The sequence below is a fragment of the Oreochromis niloticus genome, linkage group LG10 (genome assembly GCF_001858045.2).
Source record: "Oreochromis niloticus isolate F11D_XX linkage group LG10, O_niloticus_UMD_NMBU, whole genome shotgun sequence".
Taxonomy (NCBI): domain Eukaryota; kingdom Metazoa; phylum Chordata; class Actinopteri; order Cichliformes; family Cichlidae; genus Oreochromis; species Oreochromis niloticus.
The window spans coordinates 31,125,957-31,146,242 of NC_031975.2; the positions used below are offsets into that span (position 1 = coordinate 31,125,957).

The 20,286-nt window shown below is 40.2% G+C and overlaps 2 long non-coding RNA genes across 3 annotated transcripts; both read right to left on the minus strand.

Annotated features, from left to right (window-relative positions):
• Positions 1-1,656: 1,656 nt before the first annotated feature.
• On the minus strand, positions 1,657-15,692 carry LOC106098880 (uncharacterized). The gene is made up of 3 exons (XR_001225202.3): positions 14,824-15,692; positions 2,990-3,080; positions 1,657-2,597 (listed from the first exon to the last, which is right to left on the minus strand). It is a non-coding gene; the product is annotated as an uncharacterized LOC106098880 (long non-coding RNA).
• A 1,947-nt stretch (positions 15,693-17,639) lies between these two features.
• LOC106098879 (uncharacterized) lies at positions 17,640-18,992 on the minus strand. Of its 2 annotated transcripts, none has more exons than XR_003221849.1 (3): positions 18,853-18,992; positions 18,715-18,761; positions 17,640-17,776 (listed from the first exon to the last, which is right to left on the minus strand). It is a non-coding gene; the product is annotated as an uncharacterized LOC106098879 (long non-coding RNA). The 2 variants fall into 2 exon arrangements; XR_001225200.3 differs by lacking the exon at positions 17,640-17,776 and adding an exon at positions 18,555-18,631.
• Between the last annotated feature and the right edge of the window lie 1,294 nt (positions 18,993-20,286).

Sequence of the window (20,286 nt, forward strand, 5' to 3'; positions counted from 1 at the left end):
AAAAAACCAAAAACGATTTTCAATTTTTTTGTAGTTTAATTGCAAAAAAGTGCAATAATGTAGTTACTATGGACTTAATGCATACATATTATTAAAATATGGGCTATTACAGTTGTATTGATGTATAGTAACTTGAAATGCTCCCAAAAATGGCACTACACCATGTAAAAACATAAAGTAAGCTCTGGCGGACTTGGTTCTATGGTAGGTCTTAAAGGGTTAACATTTAATTAGGCCTAAAGCTTTGTTTTTACCGGTTCGTGTTCACTCTGAATGAGTGCATGCCAACACAAGCAGCTTTAGCCATTTGCAGTCATTTGGACTTCACGTACACTAAACCATGTCACTAAATTACTCCTCTAAACTTTGCTTTTGCAATTATCTGACAAACAATACAGGCACCTGTGTGGTGTCCTTGTACAAACCACCCAGCATGGCTATGCTACAGTTCTGGTGACAGACATTCACCAAAACTCCAACACAAACTATGGATGTGGTTGTGCTGGTGTATCCATGCTAACCAGCTAGCTTGAGTTTATAATTTAACCTTCAACCCTCTTTTCTACTTATACTAATTAATAGTAGCAAGAAACTGAGATTTTTACAGTGATAAGGCCCAATTTGCACAAACTATGGAGAATATAACGGTGCTTACACCCATCTTTTATATACAGTGTTTTTACCATGCATTAGAAATACGCTTTCAATTTATATCTGATTAAGCTACTACAGCCACACCAGGGAAAACTGACTGCAGTCCGTCACCATCTATAAAGACTGCGGGCACAGCAAGTCCGAGTCCGGAGTCCGATATCAGTCTGATGTCACATTGCGATTGATCTTCCAAATTGTTGCTGGTTGCTTCACCTTCTTCTAATTGGTTACCGAACAGAAAAAATGTAATGCAATCACCAAGCAACCGCTGATTTTTCCTAGTCACAAGGAGGTTGTTCTATTTTTACTGTAGTGTGACTGAGTCATTACGCATCCAGAAAACTCTTTGAATTAATTTTTAAAAAGGGCTCGATATTCGATCGCACAGCACACTTCAGCAAACAAACACAGCCAATCAGATCCACTCTGCAGATACAGCTGCGTCATTCATAAACACCTTTCTGCATTCATGTTGGCATTACCCGTTGTGTGTGCAGTGTAGCCTTGCTCTAATACACTGCAGCAGGATTTTTCACATCAGTTTGGATGGGGGTTGGGGGGGTTCATGACGGCCTCACCTTCATCATCATCAGCTTCGTTGCCGTTTCTGATTAGCTGCTTAATGGGTTCACACGTCATTATGTTCAATCATTGTGGGAGTCCCCATCGTTCTGGCTGAATTATGAAGCTGAGCAGGGCAAAAAAAAAAAAAGCCTGCCTGGCTGTGCTGGGATGACAAGACAAAGAGCTCTGTGGAGGGCCATGAGACCTCCAACATGCTGTTTGTTAGGTGTGCAGACACACACACACACACACACACACACACACACACACACACACACACACAAGTTTAGCCCTGACTGACACGAGTCCTTGCTATTCTGCTTGATAAATCTGTACCCTGAAAGGCATCACGATCTCCTACAAAACAGCGGGACTTTGAAAAGGACAGAGATGATAAAAAAAGAAAAATCACTTCCATCCATTATATTTGGTGGACTCCTGCCGTGAGATTTATTGAAATACAGCACTTCAAAACATGGAGACTTAAGATTTTCTCCCAGGGGAGATGTCTGACATATGATGAAAAATAATAGACAAAAAAAACCCCTTTTTACACTGCAAAATGTAACTCTTCACTTTACATTGCCTCAAAAGAGAAAAATAAGGATGGGGAGTTATACAACTTGGATATTTCAAGTGAAATACATACAGGACAGTGCACCAGTGTTTCTAAATATGAAATACACTAATTCGCCTTAGTTTAAAAAAATGAAAAAGTTTAGTTTCAATTTTTTGGAAAAAGGTAGGAGTACATAATTCAACATTAAATCCTTGAAGACAGATATCCCCTTTCATTGCATTCTTGTGCTCTTTACACCACTCAGCTATAGGAACACTGTTTAATGAACCTTTCTGCAACAACCCAGAAACTGAAGGCTAACCCAGAAACCATTAATCACTGCAGGAGTCGGGGTCAAAAAGGCCTGTTGCAAGCTAAACCTTTACACTGTTCACTGCTACACAAACACTGGAAATCAAGTCACAATTAATGTGAACTGAAACATTACCAATGCTACAAGTCTGCACTCACCAGTGCAGAACTGTACTCGAGGGCAGAATCTTATATGAACAAGCATGCAAGTAAAAACTACAGAGCAAACGAAAATACATAAGGGCATAGTTCTTGAACCTCTACTTCATTATTATTTATTAAATGTGGAGCGATGGTTAACATCAGAGGAGTAGTGTTGAGATCTCTAAAGGGCAGGTGGGCTAATCCTGTCTGTGGATTTACAACTAATCTGCAAACAAGGGTGTATCGGGAATATTATAGAGTTTAGTCCAGACTGAATTGTCCAAATAACTGTCAGGTGGATTGAAGACTGCTGGCTTTGGTGATTCTCTTTTGTACCAGCTTTGGGTCAAGACACCTCGATGAACTGATGAAATACCAAGAAACAGAGCCTTTACTGATACCAGCGTAATGACAGTCGTGGCATTGTGTCTTGAACGTATCAATCCAACTATTGACACATCCATACCAATCTTTTCACTGGTATTGGTGACACTGGCTTTGTATGTACTTGGTATCAAATTGATACAAATTTTTAAAGTACACCACTACTTAAGTTTTCTAGGAACTTTCTTGGAGCTAATGTTTAATATTAACATAGTTAGTTCAGTCATTTTGGTTTGTTTGTGAGTTTACTGGCATAGTCATTTGTGATATAGACCCGTAATTACTAATAGCCCAAAAAGAAATAATAACCAACTGCTTGTATTGAACATAACTGCAAACCAAACTAATACTAACATCGCCTTAGACACTTACAGTAAAGAAGGGCACCACGCAGGATGGAGACAAGGATCCTCAGTGTCTTCTGTATGCCCAACTTTCCATGCCCACCTCATCCCAATGACATCTGTGAACGTCACATTTTCTAGATTAGATTTAAAGAATAATCATTAAAAAAGTGCTTAAAACAATCCAGACAAATATGAATAAAAAAAAGAAACATAATGTAATGGCTTGTACTATAACAAATCATACAATGTGTTCAGTGTTTGGTCTCAAAAATGTAAATGCACAAAGCCGTCTGGATACAAATAAAAGAAGCAGAACATTACTAATTTCCTTTTAATAAATGCGACACCCTCGACAGACTGAAGCCGCCCACTTTAATTCCTTTTAACAAAAGACGCCACACTTAAATGAACTGAAGTTAATGAGTAAGTAGTATTGTAGTGGTTTTCTCTGCGTCTTCGCACCATGTCACAGGAACAAAAAAACGTACCTTCTCTAAATGGAAAAGACAATAAATGTAACCTTTACACAATGGAGTTATTTGAGATTTAAAATCGTTTCAGCTTAACGGGTGGTTTCAAGTAAGAAGGCAGCAAAATTCTTATATTTGAAGCACCAATTATGCACAACATTAAATTGCACGAGCAGCTCGGACAATCTGTACAATTGGTTTATGTTATCGCCATCGCTTCTGATTATTGCAGCTTCATTTATGAGAGGTTGTGCATTTAGCCATGCAACTGTGCTCCTCAGGAGTGTGAAATGATTTAGTCCATTAGTCTAGCACTTTGGCCTAAAATTGAACTGCCATATAGATATTGTTGATTATCCGGTAACCAAACAAACTGACGGTGGTGATTCATTACAATCCCGTTAACATTCTTGGTTACAGTCATATATAAGATCTAAAAGTTCTGCCCAGGTGATGTGATAAACCTGGTGTTCGTTCCAGACAAAACCTCAAAATTGCTTTCGTGAACTAGTAAAAGAAGAATCTGAGCTGAATTTGACCTCCCAACATAGGAGATCCATCTCCAGGCTGCTTAAGAGAAAAACAATCATTCTCAGAATGACTAATAGCATTTTGATGAGTGTTGATGTTGGGATGCGTTCCATCATTGTTTATTCGGGTTTTAGGAATATGTTTGACTGACCACAGTTTTCTATTGGAGATTGAGCCTGTGGGTGGGAATGCCCATTACAGCTTTAAAATTGTTCTCTTCATATCTGTTAAATATTGGTTGTATTTGTCCCACAAACTAGATCAGTATCTACTTGCTCTCAGTTACTATTGTCAGTGGTGGCATCCCCCAGGGATCACGTTTGAGACCACTGTCATCTTATCTCTACTTGCTTCCCATGCTGATGTCTTTATTAAAGATCCACAGACATTAAATTGGCTTCATTATTACACTGTTTACACACAGATAAACACCCAGTGACTGTAGCATGCTGAGATTGTGACAGTAAAAACTGGTCTTCAACACATGGAAAAACAAGTTCTGTGATCTGCCGCTTCCCGTTTGGCACACATCACGTCTGCAGGAAAGAAGGTTGCTGTTTGGTTTAACAGTCAGACTTGTGCAGTTACAGTTGTATGTTATATATATAAAAAAAATACACCCTCTATTTTCTCCTTTAAAGACTGAGCACATTTTACATGCCTTCATCTCCTCTCACACCTCGACTATTTTAACAGCCTCCTCACCAAAAATCCATTAATTGGCTCCAGACACTTCAGCCACCGGGCTCTTAACAAGAATCGATAGAAGTGAGGCCTGTGTTACTCTCCGTACATCCCACTCCCACTAGATTTGAAAATGGATTTTAGGATCTGTTCACTTTTCAGGCTTACATGCACTCCATGTGTCATGTGTGTTTCACCTTTTAGTGATCTGCTAACCACAATCTACACTGAAATCCATAGAGGCAGACATTTTTGTTTAGCAACACACTTTGTTTCATTGTGTAAATGTCCCTCTATTGCTGGATTCTGCAGTATTTACTGTTATCAGAGTCTGGCCAAACTAAATGAAGGGCATTTAAACTGACTGCAGAAACAAAAGTCTAAATGTATTTTTAAAAAATTACTTGTTGGATGTACAAAAATAGACAGAAAAAACAAAAAACAACCACTGACCAAAAAAGGGTCCAGGTATGAAAAGGAAATGGGAACATTTGGATGATAAAACACACAACAAGGAGACAGGCTGAATTATCAGTACACCAGAACACGAATGACAAGAGTCGGGTGAAAAAAAAATTAGGCATTTACAGAAGTGGAGAAACACGGGAAGAGAAACACCCCACAATACACGAAGTCAGTGATCATCAAAGTGAAACAGGAATTAACTATAGCAATGATACAAGGCTGTAATATATAAACAAAAACAGCACAAAGGAAGAAGTGACTTTAACCCATGCAGATGACAGAAGGCATGTTACTGAAGGCATATTATAGAGAACACGGAGGTGGCCTCAGATTCTGGAATCAAACATCCTGTCATTTTTAATGACCAGAGGCGCTGCCTCCTGCAGGTCATTAGAAATATTACAACTGGCTACACTGTAGTCTACACTGCCTTTAGTTTTCAAATTATAATATGATATGCTTCCATATCTTGGTATCATAAGCTAAATGTAGCCAGTACAGACAATGGCAGTAGAAAACATGGATCTTATAAATGTCGGTATATCACTATAATTAATCACTCATCTATTGACCTTGAAGGAGAGGTCAGAGGTCAAACGTGCCATGATATTTTAAATCTTTATATGGTACCTACTATATGTTGACAGTAAACACCACACATAAGAATCATAGTTTAAAATTTTTGTCAATTTTAACTAATAAATCATTAAGTTGCCCTTGACGACCTTGGTGGGTCATAGACAATTTTTATTGGATTGTTGATATGACCTCGCCCTACACCCCCACAAATAAATCATTCAAAACTTTGAGCAATCGAGTTTATAAAACATCAGTCATGTTTTCCAGTGAACTCACAGATCATCCTCCAGCCAAACAAACATCTCGTTTGTAATTTCCTGTAATTTGTTCTCAGTAAGTTTTTCACTTGTGAGAAAAGAAATAAAAATAAGATGTCAGGATTTAAAATGTCAGGATAGAAAGCTGGTGCTCATCACACCAGGTGCATTTACATGTGCAGGCAGAAGCTTGTGCAGTGGGCTGCAGCTGAAGCTGTTGGGTTGGACCCCAGCAGTGCATGCAGGATGGAAATCCATGAAATTATCCTGAGCTACATGGAGAACTGACTTAACTGTGGAAAATCAAAAGGAATCAAAATGTAAATGCAAGTCCAGTCCATATTTGTCTTTTACCTTTCTAGCTGAAAGCATTTTCCAAGAAGTGCACAACCGTACAGTCTGCTCTGTCGTATAGATTTAAATACATAAACATACCCCCCCACCACATTACACCTCTCGTGTTACTGCTAGAATAAAAAGGAAACACTGGCCCTCCAGACCAAAATCTCTCAGAGAGACAAGTGTGGGCAGGTTGTGCTCCCGCCTCTCGATGCCAAAGGAGTGTCTTCATTTGACTGAGAGTGGTAGCCTTGTATCAAGGCTTCCCACTGCACCAGCCTTCAGATCTCAATTTTCGAGATTTGTGAGCCAGAAAGTGAGAGAGGGAGAAAGTGAGCGGGAGAAGATAATCAGAATGAGTGAAGCAGCGAGACAGAGAGGGAGCGAGAAGACGACGGGAAAAGAAATTAGCAGGACTCTAATGTAATTATATTAGGGAGGGGTGTGCTCGAGAATATTTGCTAATAATTTGGAATATTTGAGGGATGAGGACAGGAGATAAAGGCTTTGGAAATAAAATAAAAATGACTGCTCGCTGGTTTCAAGCTCTCAGTTTATCGCAGGCTCACTAAGTATTGCTTGTTCAGTTCTTTATTGGATTCAGACTCTGTTTTGCAGTACATTTGCAGGCAGCATGAAGTGATTGCAGTTTGAAAGTTTGCCGTGGATTTTGTCTTCATTCCAGCATTGATTTTAAAGGACTCTGGTTCTAATATACACCCACAGGACTGCACATTAAAAGACGACGGAGAAATGGGCTGAGAAAAGGGAGAAATGATGCTTCCATCGCATAAAGCAAATCAATTAAAAGCTGAAAAATCAAAATATAATAAAGCTCTTAAAAAAGAAAAAAAACGCAGGGACAGTAGTTGGAACGTGAAATTAAATTATGAGACATCAGTTAAAACATATTTGCACACTAACTGCAAGTATAAAGCTTTTCTCAGATATTTAAATGAGCCTATTTCAGCATTAAGCTTTTTAATAAAGTGCATCGTACACAATGAGGCGCGGTGAAAGGCGTACAGGAGGAAATAAAGCTGGAATTACGGTGTGGAAACTATGACGCTGCTCTCTGATTACATGGCCGCTGGGAATCGGTGACAGCCTGAGTGGCAGATTTACTGACAGGGCGTCTGACTCACTGGGTGACTCGTGCTATATTTGTTTATGCTAAATTGGGAAGACCAGACATATTTAATGTACAAAAATATCAGGTTTATTTGAATGGAGGTTTATTTAAATATTAGTCACAGTGCTGGCTGACTGGGAAAAGCTCAATTCACCTGTGGTTTGGTCTTCCAATATCTCTAATGGTTCATTTATGGTAGAGGTTAGCCGATCGATACAGATATCGTTAGCGTGGGTACCAAAGCTGGTCGATGCTTTGTTTCTGTCACGGTCCTCCGGTTTTTCCTGGGGTTGCTGTTTTCACCTCCTCCCGCAAGAGCGGTGTTTGGCTTCTGTTCTCCACCTGTGCTCAAGACCTCAGTGGCGTACTGTTCCTCACTGGATTGTTGTGCTCAGTGTAGCCTGGCTCTTCTTGTGAATTCCCTTGTGTTACCTGGCTTCTTCCTAACGGCTGTTTCTCCGTCTCCTTGTACAGACCTTCCTGGACCCCTGCCTGTTTCCCCTGCACCCTTCTAGGATGAGCGTGGGTGAGAGTGAGTCACTGAGTGGACGGAGTGTGTTTTTGCCACAGACTGAACGAAGAGGATTGTAAAAGTGTTTTCCCGCCTTCCAGCTCGAAACCTGTCCCTTGGAATCCCTGGAGCCCCCTTCCCCAGATCACTGTATATATGTATATGTTCCACTTTGTGTTGTAAAAATAAATTGCGCTTTTGATTGCACAGTTTGAGTCCTGCCTCACCCTACATGACAGTTTTTATCCTTCAAGTTTCAGTTCAGTATGTAGCACACTGACTTATGTTAAAGTAATTATTGTTTTTAGGAATGAAATAAAAAACCTCAAACATGCAGTATGAAAAATATCTAAACCTTTTTGTGCTGACTACCATGTCTATTTTATTGATAGCCTGTAGCACATTTAAACAAGAAAAGCTGAACCAAAGGGCTTTAGAGACGGGCACGTTCACATCTCAGGTGTGTTTTGTTGTGTTAACTGTTCTCTCCTGCATAAGCTCCCTTTAGAAGTTAAAAGTATAAGTATCGGTATCAGGAATACTGGCCCTGTATTTACCTGGTATTGGGTCGATACTGATAGGTTTGTAGCTTAAACCTATTCGCTGGAACGTTAAAGGTAATGTGGTTACACAGCAAGCAAGACACGAAGTAGGCAAAGTCCTTTGGGTTACTCATGCATGAGGGAGGCCTGCCTGGAGCCAAGTGTCGTTCCACCTACTTGACCTCCGTCAGTCTCTCAGCCAGGTTCCCCATAGCACTCCTTTTATTGTGGTTACTTGAATATGCATAGGGTCATTAACATATAACGGTACACATGTGAACAAGGAATACCCTGCCTGTGTGTGTGTGTGTGTGTGTGTGTGTGTGTGTGTGTGTGTGTGTGTGTGTGTGTGTGTGTGTGTGTGTGTGTGTTGCTGACCAAAAGGGTCATAAAGCAGGAACAACATCCTAGGTCATAAAGAGGGTAACCTCCCCACACCCAATCTATGGTTTACCCTAGATAACACAGTGAAGCCATACAAAGGGCAGGAAGTTTTACCACATCAAAAGAAGCAGATCTTCCAGATAGGATGTATCTGCAATAAAACACTATAGCCCCTCACCCAGAACCTCGAGAATCTGAGGAGGGGAGAACAAAAGAATTCCTTTCAACACACAGTTAAAGTACAAATGGTAAGAATAAAAATGACAAACATTTAACAATTCACTCTAACAGATACCAAAATTAGCAGTATGGCTCAGGACTAATTTGTAGACAAGGAGCAAACTGAGTCCGGCTTTCAGAGGGTCCTGCAAATTCTTTAAATCTATTTCTGTCAGTGCTCCTAAAATATATTTACTTTGTGATCTTAACACTCCACACAGATTTGAAACATTTGTACTGCATTCATACACCTTCCTCAATTTACACCCTGCACTGTAACACACATCCCGATTACTGTCCCAGTTTAAAGTCAAGATCATTTGAAATGTGGCCAAAAAGAGTCTTCCTGCAAAAGTAGAATTAAAAAGCAGGAAAAGCTCAACTAGCAGTCTGAGGGGAGAAGGGGCACTGCTTCTACAAGCAAGTTGGGCCACTCTGCAGCAATTTTGGTGCGGCTTTTTGGAAATGATGGCTCATCCCGCTGGAGCACCTGACAAGAGCAATGCTCACTCATGACTAGGGTAAGGAAGAAACATGATAAGTATGGTCACTTACAGCTCACAATGAACAGCAAATGTGCTTACCGCCACGCAGCTGTAACTGTGGTGAACCTCTGCTGTACATGTATCAGTGCAACAACACGCTTTAACAACAGTTTTTATGCTTCCTGCTCAGCTGTTGATTGGATCCTTCTGGGCTTCTTCTCACTTTGACCATTCTAAATGTCTCCACAGATTTCTATTCATTTAAGTTTCTACAGACAAATAACATGGGCAACATCTTTACACAGCTGGTAAGCACAGTCCATCCACTTTGATGATGTTTTAGCACCAAGATTTGATTTCGGATTTCCCAGACACCAACCAGAAGAACAGCCTTAGCTTGAAGCTTCTTTGTCTTAACTCTGATCCCGGTTCTCTTCTCTCCCTTTCTGCACTGATCACACCTCTGGCATTTGGTCCAGCAGCTCTGGTTGACAACTGGAAATTGTTTGAAGGTCTTTGTGCTTCCCTTTGTTCTTTGTATGACTGAGTAGAGGACTTCTAGCTGACTTTACTTAAGCAAATACTTCTCAAAGTGAAAAGATAATTAAAAGCAAACGGAAGTTTAATTTTAGGGAAGCTACAAGCCACAGGCTTCAGTGGTAAATTCACCACTGAAGCCTGTGGCTTGAAAATTCCAAGTTCACCTCGAGCTTTGGTCTTTGTGCTGTTGTTGTCCTTGCGAATGACGTCTAACTGCTGATGCATGATTCCAGCTTGTCATGCACCAACCGTTTTCTATTATCTTATGTGTGCAGCACATGCAGGCTGGGTGGAAAAAAGCATGTGTGTAGAAAACAAGAGAAGCCATTTAACTAATGGTGTCACAGGGAAAGCTGCCTAACAGGACAAAAAGAGGGGAAAGAGTAGAAGAATGAGCACAGAGACTGACTCTGGCAGACTCAGAAACACAGATGATAGAAGTCTTAGTCATAAGAATACGCAAAAAGTTTTACTGCAGAGCTACAACCAGGCATGCAAGAGACAGCAGGTGGACGGGTTTCCAAAGATGAGGCAGGCTGAGGTAAAAGATACAGGTAAGTAGAAGGGGCACATTGCAGACCAAGGACCTTGATTGAGCCTGACACACTACAGCTTAAACCACTGATATAATCTGGCGGAGAGTGGGTGGATGAAGTCCTTAAATACCGCATTTAGATGATTAGTTGACACAGAAGAGGTGTACCAGCCAGGAATTCAGCAGGAACCAGTAAGTGCGCACACTCCTAAGTGGACCTCACAACCCCAGTGAAATCTGTCAACTCGCACACACGTGTAGTTACACACCAGGCGGGGGAAAGAAAAGAAAGAGAGAGAAACCTGCACTGTAGGCAAGGGGAGAAAATAAACACAATAACTATTCCTTTCACAGTATAACCACAACAACATACACGCCAATGCATGGGCCCCAAAGGCACAACTTTAAGTTGATGCATGCATAGGATGACAATATACATTACACTGCTTTGAAAAGTCATAATTTCCTTTGAACGTGGATTTAGGGGAACATTTGATGCCTCGTGTGCGTGCTCGCCCACTCATTCTGTCTCCTTATAGATTATTCTTTCCATCTCATTTTTTTTTTCCTGGGGCAACTCTGAAAGGCATTCATCGTCCCTTTTCTTATTTTTTCTGCTACTATCTGCACGTGTGCCTCGAATAACTCGTATGTGCGTGCCGTGTCGTATTTGTATGCCTTTGTCATATCTGTTCATGCCGGTGTAGGCTCCGTGTCTCTGTTTTTGTGTGCCACAGCCAGAGGCAGTGGTGGGAGGTTAGAGGTTAGATGGAACCAGCTTTTCAAACCCCAGGGATCAGCTTCAACAACAACAACAACACCCCCCACCCCGTCTGTCTGTCTGTCCAGCTCAAGCCTCCAGCCCAGACACTGCCAAGCTCAGGGATCACCAGGCTTGGCACTGACATGCAGACACACTCGTGAACATACATACACACCTCCTCGAGCGAGAGCTATACACTACATCCCAAAGTAACACCTCAGTACAAACTGAGCAGCACCAGCGCGCTCCAGCCACCTTCCAAATCGAGTAACAACACAGAGCCTGGAAGCTCGAGTCCCGGACTTCCAAGAAAAACTGCAACTGTAAGCAGTTTGTGCATGTAGTTAAGTCAATTTATCATTTATCATTCAGTGGAGTATTTTAATTGAATGTATTATCAGTTTTACCCTAATCATTTTATAATGATGCCATGCTAATGCAGATGCAACTACAATAAAAATCTTCATATTTATTTTCATGCAACAAAATTCTTTTGAAGTCTTGCTTGAAATTAAAGCATGTTTGTGCTTTTTTCATAGGAGTCATTCAATGATTGGCATCAGTACTGAAGCATCATTGGTGGTTTGCCATTATGTTAATTGTGGGTGTTAATTCACAGCATTTAAAAAAAAAATCTATACAAGTTAAAGTTAGCTTCAGGATGAGTAAAGGTGCAAAATCTTAAATACCTACTTCACAGAAACAGGGAATAAGAGTAGTATTTCCTTTTTTTACAATAGTTAATTCCTCTGTGCTCATTGGTCCATGTACTGAACTGATGGTGTGAAACAGGAAAATGACACAGTGGGGCAAAACACTTGTGTCTTTGTGTCAGCACCTGTTGTCAGCCCACTGACAATCAAAAGTAATCCAGTGGTTTAACACGCCGCCCTCTCATTGAAATATGGTCACTTCTGATTCCAAAAACCCAACATGGTGGTGACCAGAATGCTAACACTGAGACTTGAGAGTCCATTCAATTTACATCTTTTATATACAGTGTATAATAAGATGCCAGTCAGTCTCAGAATGAGTTTAATTTTGATGCTTATTATTGTTGCTGTGCCAAATTTTTACTGTTAAAACTTGGTTGAAGGAATTTACATTTTCAGGCAATTCAAATGTGCATTTGTGTGTACATGTGTGTGTCGGTATGTATTGTGTGCAAACAGATGCAAATTACAAATGATTTAAATCCAAAATATATGCTCCAAACAAATTATACAGAAATAATCCAGGAAGGGGGAGTGACAGCGACATGGAAGCCATGGGAAATGTGGTGAGAGTGAAAGAGAGAAAAGGAGCGACTTAAAGCCCTCCTCTCGCCCTCTCCTCCCTCCTCTGTGTGGTGAGCTGACACTTTGTCCCACCCCTGTGGGAGCAGCTGGAGGGCTTTTCTAACCACCTTACCATCTGACGATTGAGAGCAGACGACTGTTACAAGCTGCCACCAACAGCAAAGCTTCTGACCTTCGACTTGAGTGCAGCACAAACTCGCCAAGGCCTCGCTAGAGCCGAGGAAACAGTGAGTAAAGATAATATGGCGGTTAAAAAAATAGCATCGGCAATATGATACACTCGCCACTGAAGTCCCAGCCGTATTATACTAATCCCAGAGGACACCGTTTGTGCATTAAAGTTTACTGTGAACAGATGTTCACAGGTCACAGAAACCCAGAGAAAAGAGAAAGCCAATTAAATACTTTAGTACATTAATTATCAAATGTGTTATTTTAAAGAATAATGTAATATAAAAGGTACAGTTATCTCTTTTATTGTGAAATACTGCCGTGGTGAAAACACTCCAAACCTAAGACCCGGGGACCAAAATTGGCCAAGCAAAGCCTCCAACCTGGACCTACTGCACAGCTTTGGAACAAGTGAAGGAGGGCACAAATTTTGGAAATGGCACTTCTTTTTCTAATGCCGACATATCTCAGGAATAGGGTATGTAGATAAACTTCTTTATATGGACAGAAAGGGGAATTTCACTGTTCAAGATCAACGTAATGTATGTGGCCCACGATGACACGCTGCTCCAGACAAACAAACAAACAAAACAAAACACCAAAAAAAAAAAAAAAACTGTAAAAAAACCAAACCAAAACAACTGTGATACTTTGTATACAACCCTGGATTACACACTCCTGTTTTTATCAGTCTTCATCAAAATGCTTTTTGCTCTTTGCTACATATAAAGCACATATTGGATTTGACCATGAAGTGATATTTTTTAAAATTTTCTTTGCCTTTCTGCTTTCCACATGATTTTCTCTCTATATAGAGATGTATCCTTTTTGATGTTAGTTATATTAAGTTGTGTGTCTTCTAACTATGTTGTTCAAAGAGAATAAATATATTCCTAAAAAGAAAAAAAAACCAAAAAAAAAAATGAAAAAAGTAAAGGCAAAATAATAAAGAAAAAATAATAATGGTGACACTTTCTCATATGTGGAACCTTGAGAAATACACTTCACTCAGATCTTCTCCTTTTGAACAAGAAGCACTATTTTCATCTGCACAGCTTTTCCACTTGCATGCCTGAAAAGCATAAGCTCACCTTGCTGTGTTTTCATGTAGATACAAGGGAAACTGAAGGCGGGGGAGGAAAGAGACAGCAAGAGCTCAACGTAGCACAAAGCAGTCTAACAATCACAGCAACCTGACATCAGCTCATATCAGACAGCACATGAAAAGCAGGAGCTGCGGGGGTGGTGGGTTGCAGAGCGGCTTGCAGAGGTGCAGCAGCTGTAGGCATGCGACAGCAGCTTAACCCTCACATACAAACTCGACCTGCGTTAACATTTGGCAGTTTAACTGTATAGATGTCGGGGTTTTTGCCTGTAATTTGATGACCCTTCCTAAAGTGACATAAAAGACAAGAGTATAAAACTCTTACATTTAAATTAAAAAATAAATATTGTTTTGGGGAATCTTGGAACTGAAACTATACATGTCAAGTGCCAGCTTTTTACAGGAATATGTGGTGACTGTGCTCAAGCGAGACCTTGAGAACCACGTTTACCCAGACTTCTGTTGGTTTTTGGTCTTTACTGTTTTACCATTTCACTGTTTCAAGAGTCTTCCATGACAGGAGTCATCTTATGTAATGTAAAGAACAGAGGTCAGAGGGTATTTGAGAGATAATGCTTATTGCAAACTAGCCTGTGCATTCAAAGCAGCGTTATCTTGTCTTTGTCAAGGCACTCTTAAGTCGTGTTCTTGTGCTGGCCAAACCCACGGCCACACTCTAAAGTCGGTAACTCTTGTGTATTTTCATTTCTTCATTTGAACACAATAACAAACTTTAGTTTCCAATAAGTTTCTTGACTGGTTTGGATACATTTAGTTTACTTATGTATTCATACCAGTTCATTACTTTCTTTGGTTTCTTGACTAATCTTTGTTTCTTTTACTTCTTACCTGCCATGATCCCTGGAGCTGCCAGACAAAAGGTGGTGGCCTGGGTTTGAAGCTGTTAAATACAAAGAGGGATAACTGGACTGCACCACCACTTCCTGCTGAAGGGGAGAATGTGTGTTTTCTTTAATTAAAAGCAAAGTATTTGTACTTAATTAAATACTGAGTTTAGGGTTTAGTAGTTTTGATTTTCTTCGTTGATCTTTATTTTATTAACAAACTAGACTGTACTGCATCATTTTTGTGGTTTATGATTGTGTTTTGTTTAGTTACCCCTCGTGTGTCATAGTGGGCTGATCAGCCATTATGTATACCCCTGTGTGTCATTTCATGTTTAGGTCAGTTATGGTTGTTTGGGCAGTTCGTTAAGTTCACAGTTCTTTGCCTGAGTTTAGTTTAGTTTCTTTGACCTCTTTTATGATCTCAATATTTCTTACTTTTGTTAATGTAATTTTTGGGTAAATAAATTGAAACTATTTTTCTAATAATTCCTGTGACGACTCCTGCTTTTTCAACTCGGTCCATTACAGTTCTGTTGTTAATGTTAAACTAATATTGTGAATCACATTTGCTGTTTATGATTATATATTTACATACAATGTTGTATTTATGTTTTCATAGGGTAAAACAGGACATGATATTGTGTGATAGTTTCTCCAAAAATACGTGTACTCTCTACATAGCATCGCTTCTGTGAAAGTTAGTAATAAGATGCAACAGTATGAGCAGAACCCTCAGCTGATGTGGGCTGCTGTTGCTGGCATTAAGACTGTCTGAGCTTGTCTTTGTGGCCCACGTGAACTAATCCTATGCTCACTGTTTAATTTAGTATTCTGTAAATAGACACTTAATATAGACAGTCAGAAAAAACACACCTCTGCAGACCCACTGTGACACCTTCCAGCTAAATCCACCGTAATCATTACAATGATTTTGACAACTCCTACAAGTAACACCAAAACCACCTCTGGCAGCAGCATGTAGAAGAGCAATAGAGTATATTCCAAACATATGTCTCGATTGCTGCCGTTACTGTAGCCAGTGTATTTTCAGTGTGTCGCCGTAAAGCCAGTGGGATTAGAGCCGGCCTGGGGTCAGATCTGGCCCCCTTATTGTATGTTGAAGAGTGACAATTTCAGAAAAATTAAACTTCAGTTTTTGACTTTTTAATCTCACTGACTGCATGACTTAGATTCCCAGGCTTTTATAATTCTAAATATTACTCACATTTTTATCCCTCTAAATCAAGGTGGTGGGTAAGTTGTGTTCATTTTGTGTTATTTTGCAGTGTTTTTACTGCTCTGGTGTAAATGGTGTGATTAAATTAGGCTGTATGTGGCCCACACACTAAAATAAGTTTTACATCCCTGCTTTAAACCATCTTTTGTTTCTCAAATAGAAACTTTTATATGCACAGTAGAAAGACCAAAAGCTGCTGCGTGCTTTTCGTATCTCCCTTGAACCTTTTAACCTTTTTCATTTCGCGTATATGCTGGAATGTTTTTAACACAGAAAACCGAGATGAAGGGCTCGTGCTGCTTACAGCATTTCTCAGTACAAAAGTCAGAATAAAGCCTTTCTCCTCTAAAACGCACCGTGCTGAATAACCATACCTTTCATTTTTCTCCTTGCAAAACCTGTAATTTTCCTTTTTCTTGCCTGCCATGCCTTTTCTTAAAGACGGCTTAAAGAAAACAGTGACCTTCTTTTAACCTGTATCACCTATCAGAAAAATATGAATGTTTTATTTGTATTCTTCAACGAGACTTATTTCTCCTCATCCTTCTGATTTGGATTTTTCTTAGGAGATTCTCAAATGGAAATGACATGTTTGCTCTCCCCTGAGTGACCCTTGTTCATATCTGCCCCAGAAGCATGTCAAAATGGCACTTTGTCACCTTTGATTTCTGCTCCAAGCCCCCTATTACCACAAATGCACCTGTCATGTGCAGCACTTCAGTTCAAAAGTCTGAAGGCACAGACTGGCCACAAATCTTCATCCAGGTGAATTCGTCAGTGTTCTCGCTAGTTCACCAACTGCTACCTAGGACAACAAGAGTGACTCTGAGGATGAAATTAGTACAAGAAAGGAGGGGGGGGGGGAGAGACTTCATAGAAGCTGCAACTGATATTTGGTGAACAGCAGATTGAGCTGTAATCACATACCGCCATTTTCCCTGGACCTAGAGCAGGGGTGGGGGAACTCTAGGCCACGAGGGCTGGTGTCCTGCAGGTTTTAGATGTGTCCTTGATGCAACACAGCTGATTTATATGGCTAAATTACATCCTCAGCATGTCTTGAAGTTCTCCAGAGGACTGCAATAGAAGGACATTAGATTGTTGACCCAGGGTCATATCTAAAACCTGCAGGACACCGGCCCTTGAGGGCTGCAGTTCCCCAACCCTGACCTAGAGGGTGGGCTCACGAACACATAACCTAAACAGAAAGAAAAACACCTGGAAGATCATGACACAGTCATGTCAAGGAACTTTATATCAAAAAGTCAAGACCTGGTAGTGTTATACAAAGAACACCAAAGATCAGACAATGACCTGTGAGTCAGTTGGTGACAGTGGGGAGAAAGAAATCCTTTTTAACAGTAAGAGATCTCAGGGAAGGAAAAAAAGGCTTAGGAAGGGAGAGCTGTCAGTCATGGTAGGCTGGACAATAAGGGGAAAGACAAGAACAGCAGTATCAGCTGCAAAATGAAAGCATTACCAACACATCCATATACTTGGGAGGCAGAGCGGGTCCTCCTAGTTAACAGATAGGATAGCAAATGTCACATATTTATTTGACAGGTCGATGAGACTAGAGAAAGCATTATGAAATCCATTTATTATTATAAATATTAAATCAGCATAGCATTTTGTACATGACTGCACATGTCATTATCTCTCAGGAGAGATTCATGATTTTCCCCAAAGTCCTCCACCCGATGATGCAAAGATCAGTCTAGTGGGAGCAACAGGGGATCATTTCAGCTAGAAGAACTTTTAATCATCCTCTTTACAAGGATCTACTAAAAAATGAAAAACATTTTGAAAGCTGAAAGGAATTACAGGAGTCGAAGCAAATGTGACCGGATAAACAAAGAGCGAAATAAAAAAGAAAAAAAGAGAGAATGGGAGAAAGAAAGGTTAAAAACTGCAGCGAGGAAAAGTTTAGAGGAATCAATAATACCTTTGGTTTAAACAATAGTACATGCTTTTAATATTCAACAGCTTGCTGTAGTAAAACACAAATGATTATGACAATTGTACCAAGCAGCCAAGCGTGCAGCTTGCTGAGATATTTATAAGACATTTCGATAAAGGATGTCTCACAGTGGGGTGGAGTGTCTACAACATCAAACTCAATTGCTGTTCAACACAGTTTTTGTCACTTGGCATTTACTTCAACAAAGCTTAATGCAGCTGGAAAATCATGACGAAAAATCATGTTTACTAATGAATGTTTTATACTGTCACAAGACAGCATGGTTATGTTTCTGAGAACACCTGCTGTCTGTGGTCTTTCATTAATTTTATCAGTTCTCATCTTTTTTACCGATGAGTTTTTGTTGTGCTTTCATCCAGCCTATATCACCTGGACTCCTGAATACCAAATCTCTCACAGGGCTGTCAAAATGATTGAGCCATCTGGCTTTTCTTCGTGTTTTACTTCTAGACTAGCCAGACTTTGTTGTAATACAACAGGGCTGCAATAGAGCGCATTTATGGATTTATTGTTTAAAAAAAAAAAAATGCATGTGTGGGGTTGTGCGATACTGAGTGGATCCTAGTCTCTACTGATTAACACAGGTATTGTCTGCAGAGAGGGAGAGAAATAGGTGAAGGTGGATGAGCCTGTGAGTTGCAGCAACAGTGGAGATTTGCAAGCTGAGGCCTTACTTGAGATCTCAGGTGAGCAGGTGGTGGTCCGGGGTTCAGCTGGGTTCCTGTGGAGAGTGGGCATGGAGGTGAGCGACAGGTGGTTCCAAGAATCCTCGAGGAGTATCAATTAAAGGTTGAGATTGTGGGAACACTGACTTATACTTCAGAGAACAGGCTGTGGGCTTCAGGCAGGACACTAGCAGACAAAGAGTGAGATGGGGTTAGAGGCAGTAACACAAAAAGATAAATACATATCTGAGTGAGCCTAGCTACCACCATATGAACTGACTTAGAACAATTGAAACAGCAGGTTGTTAAATCACAGCCATAATAAGAGGATTCATATCAGGTGAGGAAACGAGCTCAGGAAGATCAACTCAGCCAACAGAACACAGACACGCCCACTTCTCCACCTGGAAGACAAAAATACACCCAGAAGCACCCACGACTGCCCAAACCCTGAAACTAATTATTATGCATGAAAATAATGCATAATAATATATAGTGAGTTTGTTTTATTGCCTTCTGACTGTGAGACCAACAAGCTTTGGCATTTACAACCTAAGTGCAATGTGATGACCTTACATATTTATAAAAAACACTTTTGAAAAACTATATTAAGACAAAATTCCCTTTGCCACTGCAGTCTCACCAACCTTCACTGATTCAACAACATGTCAAAATATGAGGTTTACAAATGAGCGAAACCTCATTGAAGGCCTGACGGATGATTGACTGCCAGTGAAGGAAAACATTACAGCAGGTAACCGTAAGCGGCTTTACAGCAATAAGAAGCATTTGCTACATGAACAACCACAAAATTATTAAAGGATAGGAAGCAACAGTAATGGAGCCACTCTTCTGACAGACTCTGACAGGCAGACAAAAGCTAATTATCAAAAACATACCCACACTATCATCTTTTCAGTAATTGTAAATATGACAGAGAAAGCTACAGAAAGTAGTCATTTAGAGGAGGACTGCTTTACCATAATAGCTCAACCACAGCTCTAAATTACAGCGAAAGTCACTGTTGCAGACTGCTTTGCAATACATAACAGGAATTAAAGTTGCAGGATAATTTTGAAAAGGGATTTTGTCTTTAGTCTGTCCTCATGAATCAACAGGACAAAAAAAGACGATCTTGCAATGAAATCACACCAGGAGCGGCTTCAATGAGTTCTCAGTGCATGCTAATCATGGAAAATGTGATATATGTGACTTTAAATCAGATAAGCATACAAACACAACCTTTAAAAAGACTGTAAGAGAGGGAAAGGGGAAATAAGCTCTTTAGCTCTTTTACCACTGACCCCTATTTTTAAACCCACTGCACCAAAATCAGCTTTGATTTTGTTCTTTATTCTGACTTTTACGCAGCCGTGAAGTTCTGTGACTGAGTCTCATGACATTGTCTCACTGATACAATCCGTGTACAGACATACATGCACCTGCCAAAGGACACTGCACTTTCTCTGCAGTGAACCGTCCTCATCATAGTCCCGTCTCCAGCAGGAGTCCCCAGCAACACATTTTCCATGATGCCAAAGACAGACAGTCCTCCAAGGTGAAAACAATAACCCTGCCTGG